This window comes from Podarcis bocagei (assembly GCF_964188305.1).
Source record: "Podarcis bocagei genome assembly, chromosome: 4".
NCBI lineage: Eukaryota > Metazoa > Chordata > Lepidosauria > Squamata > Lacertidae > Podarcis > Podarcis bocagei.
In genome coordinates, this window is record NC_138128.1 from 6,871,160 (window position 1) to 6,878,136 (window position 6,977).

General features: G+C 47.5%; 1 long non-coding RNA gene across 1 annotated transcript in view; it reads left to right on the forward strand.

The window, feature by feature from the left end:
- The window catches only part of LOC308585203, a 154,966-nt gene that overhangs the window by 28,417 nt on the left and 119,572 nt on the right, over window positions 1-6,977 (forward strand). The gene's annotated exons all lie outside the window — the stretch shown is intronic.

Sequence of the window (6,977 nt, forward strand, 5' to 3'; positions counted from 1 at the left end):
GTCCCTGTCTGATCACCAATCCCTGGGCTCTCAGTCTTCATCCCTTGGAAATTCCCCAGGTCGTACTTCCCACCATTCCTTGGTGTTCAGCCAGTGCATGCCATCATGCCGCAAAACCCTCAATGATCCCTGGCATATGTACTTGTGGCCATAACATATGTGCTTGACTCATGGTTCATTAGGTTCCAATGAGAAATAGAGATTGTACTAATGACGACTATGGTTACTACTTCATTGTGGGGGAGGACATCCGCGTTTGAAAAATATTTTGATTATTATTATTGCACCTCCTCCATTTTGGCCTTGCATCTTATACATCAGATTCTACTGTAATTTGCCATGTTGATTTGGTAGTGTGGGCCAGCTACAGGCCTTCTTGAATGGCACAGGTCTTCTTAATCCTTGTAAATCTGGTTCTTGGGATGGGTTGTGGGCATAGGCGCCGACTCCATGGGGCCTGAGGGGGCCCGAGCCCCCTCAAAAATTCGTTTGGGGGGGCTCCCCCCCAATAATCTCGGGCGCCCCTCCAGCAGAGCGCCGCCGCCAGAGCCTAGAGTCCTTCCAGGTTTCAGGATATATTGGCCTCAATTCGAAACCGAGACGACTGTCCGTCGGATGCGTAAAGGGGAGCGCAAGCCTCGGCAGGGATTTCACTCTCCCGCGCTAGCTGGAGGCACGAAGCCTCTCCTTCTTTCCTCGCCCCCCCACCTTTGGCAAGGAAGAACGAGGCAATTTCGTGTCCTCTGATGTGGAGGAGGGGGGCACGAGCTAGAAGAGGAGGAAGCCGAGTTTTAATTGTTTTAATTGTTGGCTGTTAATTGGAGATGACACTGGAATCTCTGGCAGCGGAGCCGCTTCTAGGCTAGGCGAGATGTAGGAAGGCGAAGCGAGAGCGCGCGCTGAGGCGCCTCTCCTCTCCAAGGGGGCTGGGCAGAAGGAGTGGGGGGGAGAGACTGAAGGAAGGGCTGGGGGGCTGGGCAAGGCACTGGGATTGCTTTCAGAGCGTTATGCGTATTCATCCCACCCCAAACTAACAGAACTCCAGCCAATATGTGGAATATAGATTTCAAACAATGCATGCACACAATCTTGGAACGGGCAGAAATCATGGAGTTGGGCTGCAATCCTGTTGCCCCTCACCTTAAACCATACCCCTCAACCCCCCATTTCCTAGCTTTTACTCTGAAAAATTATTAAGTTTCTCGCATTTGTAGAACCGGAGACAGGAGGCAAACGGTACGGGTCTTCCCACTGAAAACGTAGACTGCTCCTCAATTTCAAGGTTTTACTTTGCCCGCTCGGGGAAAAAAAATCCTGCAACTGCCCAGCTCCGAACTACCCCAAATCATATTTGCCAGACAGAGAATCCTAGCTATCTTTTGAACAGGAGTGGGCCACGATCCAGCAGAAATGGAAACATTTTTTTAAAGCCCCAGTACGGAGGAGCTTTCCGTTGCAATCTTGTGCCTGGGTCTACTTTCCAGCAGTGGCGTAGCGTGGGGGGGGTGCAGGGGGGGCAGCCGCACCGGGCGCAACATCTGGGGGTTAGGGTTAGGGGGCGCAAATATACTGGTTAGGGGCCGCAAATCCACGGGTTAGGGGGCGCAAATTACTTGCCTTGCCCCGGGTGCTGACAACCCACGCTACGCTACCCCCGCCTCCTCCCCACCTGCTCCCTTGCCAGCCAGCCAGCCAGCCAGCCAGCCGCGCGCCCTAGCCGGAGAGCCCCGGCCGTCCCCATCGAGCAATCGGCTGGATCTCCCTTCAGCAGGCCGTGCTCACAACTCGGCCCAGGGACCCCCCAGCAGCGGATCTCCGGCCCAGCTGAAGAATCCGGCAACAAGCCCCCTCCTCCCCAATCGCTCCGCCGAAATACGCTCCAAAACCCCCCAGATAGGCCACCAAGTCTCGTGGCGCCCTGAGCGAGGGTCTCTCCCCAACACCGCCACCTCGAACTGCGTTCTCCTGGCTACCGGAGCGAACCAGCGGCAGGACCCCGGTATGGCCCCCCCCATATTTTTTATAAGTCGGCGCCCCTGGTTGTGGGTGGAAAGTGCCTCTGACTCCACGTTAGAGTACCATCAGTGGAGAAGGACAAGGACAGTGCTTCTTAGAAACTGACTTGGAGCAGAAATATTAGTACTGTAATCACTCTCTGAAAGCAATGTATGATCCGAATTGCCTACATGCTGTGCTTACCCCAGTGGGTGTCAACATTTGGTTCTAGATCATGGCATTCCCCCGGGTCCCAGTGAATTGTAGAGTGGGAAAGGACCCTGAGGGCCATCTAGTCCAACTCCCTCCAATGCTGGAATCTCAGCTAAAGACATCCACGACACATGGCCATCCAACTTCTGCTTAAATGCCTCCAAGGAGGAGAGTCCACAGTCTCCCAAGGGAGACCATTCCACTGTCAAAAAGCTCTTACTGTCAGTCAGTTTTTCCATATGTTTATTTCTGAATCTTCTTTTTTGTAACATGAAGCCATTGATTTGAGTCCTACCCTCCAGAGCAGGGCTGGATCAATACATATCACAGAAGCGATTCAGTTAAACACATTGTATTTTTTAAATTATTGTTCAATTTTACAATTAACATTCACATTCAAATAAAAGTCATAATCATAAACATATATGATTCTCTGAATCCTTGGACTTCCCTGAGCTGAGATTCCATGGATTCCATTCAACTGCATCATATAATGTTCTCCATTTTCTCCTAAAATTCCATTCTTACCATAGTTCTTGTTACATTACAAGTGTTGTTACAATGCTGCCAATGTTTTTAATTGTGTACAGTGTTCTCCAAGGGAACTTACAAATTTCCCCCATTCCTTATTAAAGTTATCCTTCTTGGTTTCTAATCTTTCTGATCATTTTTGCCATTTTGGCGTAGTCCATCATTTTTATCAACCATTCCTCTCTGGTAAGGACTTTATCTTTTTTCCTTCTCAGAGCCAAAAATATCGGCGCTGCTGTCGTCGCATACCAAGTCATTTCTGCTCCTTTCATATTTCTGCACCTTAGATTCCTAGTAAAAACGCTTCTGGGTTTTTCCACAAAGGTTATTTTAAATATTTTTTTCAACTCATTATATATCATTTCCCAAAATGCTTTTGTTATCTTGCAGGTCACCACGTATGGTGGAAGGTGCCTTCTTTATCTTTACATATCCAACAAATATTTGTAGCAGTTCTATACATTTTTGCTAATTTAGTAGGTGTTAGATACCACGATACATCATTCTCACAAAGTTTTCCATGTACAGCATGATGTGAATTTTAAATCTTCCCTCCATAACTTTTCCCAAGATGAGAATGGTATATTATGGACACTATATATCTGCTGATGCAGCCTAGAACAGCATTAGCTTTTTTGTAATTACATCACACTGCTGACTCATAATAAGCTTGTTGTCCAGGGAAGACCTCAAGTGAAGGAGACAGTGTTGTTGCAGAGAGTTTCAGAAAATCAAACTGTTTTACACCTTTATATTTTTTTCCAGCCCCAAAATTGTGAAACAGGAGACATGACAATGTCTTGCCAGTTTTCTGTACATGATAACGTGTTCAGGAGGAAGTTGCTTTGCAAATGTGCTTTGCAAACTGCAAGCAGTAAGATTCATTCAGCCCAGGGCAAATTCATTTGCTCCATATCTTCACCGTTCCCTGGTCAAGAATCCAAGGAGTTTTCTTGGAACACCTCCAACCTTGAAATTTCTATCCCAGAGATTGAACAGGTAGTAATCACCAGTGATACGAGCTGAAAGAATAGCATTCTGGTAAAAGTTAAATGATCCACTTTTGCTGGAACACTTAACCAGATTGTGGACACTTGTTCATTGAAGGCTTTCAGCAGAGATTGTTTGAGGAAGAAATGGGAATTTGCCTTCAATTATTATACTACTACCATTATACTACTACTACTACTACTACTACTACTACTACTACTACTACGCTTTGGTTGGCATTCCCTGCATTACAGAGGGATGGCTTGGGCGACCCTTGGGGTCTCTTTCTGCTCTACAGGTTTTTTTTTATTGTAGGGCGACAAGCAGAAGAAAGAAATTTGTCTGGATAAAAATCCAGTGTAAAAACAGTTGTGTGAGGTTTTTTGGAAGCATCAAAGTGGTGGAGGGAGGGGGGTAGTTTTCTGAGCCCAGAAACTTGTTTAGAAAAGCTCATAAGATGCCCTAAGCAAGCAGTCAGAACTCCCCGTCCCCGGGAGACATTTGAACTGTAACCGTGTATGTGCAAACAGAAGGGGAAACGACAGGCCACCAGAGTTCCGGAGTACTGACGCAGAAACTGAATAGCTAGAGGAGGCCAACAACCTACCTCTTGAAGGACTGACTCCCGTGACTAAAGGATTAAAAGAGCAGCAGTTACTGCTCTCCTTGCGAAAAGCACTGAGACACCACTTAGTGTGCTTTGGCATGAAGTTTTTTGACTTCCCTGTCTTCAAGAGAAGGGAACGTTTGGCTTACTAACGAAAGGCTTGTCAAGTGAAGGTGTTGTAAGTGGAAATTCACAGGTGTAAAGTGGAAACAAGCCACATATTCAGAATTTTGAATTGGAAAATATCACCAATGAAAGTCCTTTGGGGGGGGGGGAATAAACATTTAATGAACTGTAAAAAAAAAGAGTAAAATTGAATGAACTAAACTTTGAGACTAAGTCGTGCCAAGAAGTTCAACAGACATGGATCAAGGGGTAAATCTGCAAAAAATATCCTTTACTGTGCTGAGTTGCTGGTTTCTGGGATTGACTTCAAAATCTTCTTGCCATTCTCTATCACCACCTGCTGGCCATGACTGAGCCCATAACCTTTTTAAGCTATTTGTGATTTTAAAAAATGTCTTACACATATAGTTGAAGATAAATCTTTACTTGTCAGGCTGGCAACAGTTAAACAACAAGCATTATTTACATATAAATTCATGAGTGCAATATGTTTCTGACATGACAGCTTATACTCTAAATTCACTCTTCCCTCCCACCCACCAAACTGAATACCTTCAAAATGATAGACTGATTCTGAGCAGGGCATGAGGAAAGATGCAAAGAGTCTTTGCATGCTTAAAATTCCAGGGTCGATTTCTAGCATTTCTGCTTAAAGGGTTGGAGACCAGGATAGAAATATCTGCCCATCCTTATCCTGGAGAAGAGGAGACTGAGAGCATAGGCGCCGACTCCATGGGGCCTGAGAGGGCTCGAGCCCCCTCAAAAAAATTTTTTGGGGGGCTCAGCCCCCCCAATAATCTCGGGCGCCCTTCCAGCAGAGCGCCGCCGCCGTCCCCCGCCTCCTCCCCACCTGCTCCCTCGCCAGCCAGCCAGCCGCGCGCCCTAGTCGGAGAGCCCCGGCCGTCCCCCGCGAGATTAGGGAATCCCCGGGGGCGGGGGCTCCTGCCTCGCTGCTTCGCAGCACCACCGCCACTGCCAAGGCACTGCCGGGGGGAATTTCCTTCCTCCTGGCGGTTTCAGCCCCCGCGAGAACGACCGGGTACCAATCGGCTGGCTGGGGGTGTGTGGCTTGCCCTATTTAGGGCCGGAGCGGAGGGGGCTCGCCCTCTCTTCTCTGGCTAGCCCCACGTTTCCCGCATATCAGCTGTTCCGGAGCTGATTAATAGGCGCAGCACGCTCTCCCCTATTCGCTCACGAGGAGGCGGCACCACTTTATTTGCATATTCTTGAGCTTATTTATTATTCATGAGCTTTCCCGGGCCCCCCCAATATTTTTTATAAGTCCGTGTCCCTGACTGAGAGGAGATATGAGAGCCATCTTCAAATATCTCCAGGGCTGTCACTTGGAAGAGGGAGCAAGCTTGATTTCTCCTGCTCTGAAGGACACAACCTGAACCCGTTGTGTTTGCTGTGAATTTCCATCTTGGTTGTGAAAAAAATAGCCCTTCCATTTGCACTTCTTCCATTCTTTTTCCAAGAAAAATTCCAAAGGTTTGATAGCTTTCCTCTCTAAATTCACTCCAAGTTCTGTGCAGACTCCTTTCTCTCCCAACTCTAACTCTGCCACCTTAGGATAATAATAATAATAATAATAATAATAATAATAATAATAATAATTTTTATTTATATCCTGCCCTCCCCAGCCGAAGCCGGGCTAAGAGCGGCTAACAACAGTAAAATGAAAAAAACATTCTAAATTCATTTCATTATAAAATTAATTCAAATTAGATTAATGGCAACCATTGGGCTAGAGTTCTGTGAGGATTACCAAAGGAGGGGTTCAGACTGTGCCTTGGCCAAAGGCCTGGTGGAACAGCTCTGTCTTGCAGGCCCTGCGGAAACATGTCAAGTCCCGCAGGGCCCTAGTCTCTTGTGACAGAGCGTTCCACCAGATCGGAGCCACAGCCGAAAAAGCCCTGGCTCTGGTTGAGGCCAGCCTAACCTCTCTGTGGCCTGGGACCTTCAAGATATTTTTGTTTGTAAGTTCCTCTGTGGGACATACCAGGAGAGGCAGTCCCATAGGTACAAGGGTCCTAGGCCGTAGAGTGGTGCCTCGCAAGACGAAAAGAATTCGTTCCGCGAGTCTTTTTGTCTTGCGATGTTTTTCGTCTTGCGAAGCACGGTCTGTCGCAACTGCGCCTCTTCAAGCGGCTTTAAAAAAAAAGCGCAAGATCTTTTCATCTTGCGAAGCAAGCCCATAGGGAAATTCGTCTAGCGAAGCAACGCAAAACCAAAAAACCCTTTCGTCTAGCGAGTTTTTCGTCTTGCGAGGCATTCGTCTTGCAGGGCACCACTGTATAGGGCTTTGAAGGTTAAAACCAGCACCTTAAACCTAATCCTGTACTCCACCGGGAGCCAGTGCAGCTGGTATAGCACCGGGTGAATGTGATCTCGCAGCGAGGATCCCGTAAGGAGTCTCGCCGCGGCATTCTGCACTCGCTGGAGTTTCTGGGTCAGTCTCAAGGGCAGCCCCATGTAGAGTGAGTTACAATAATCCAATCTGGAGGTGACCGTC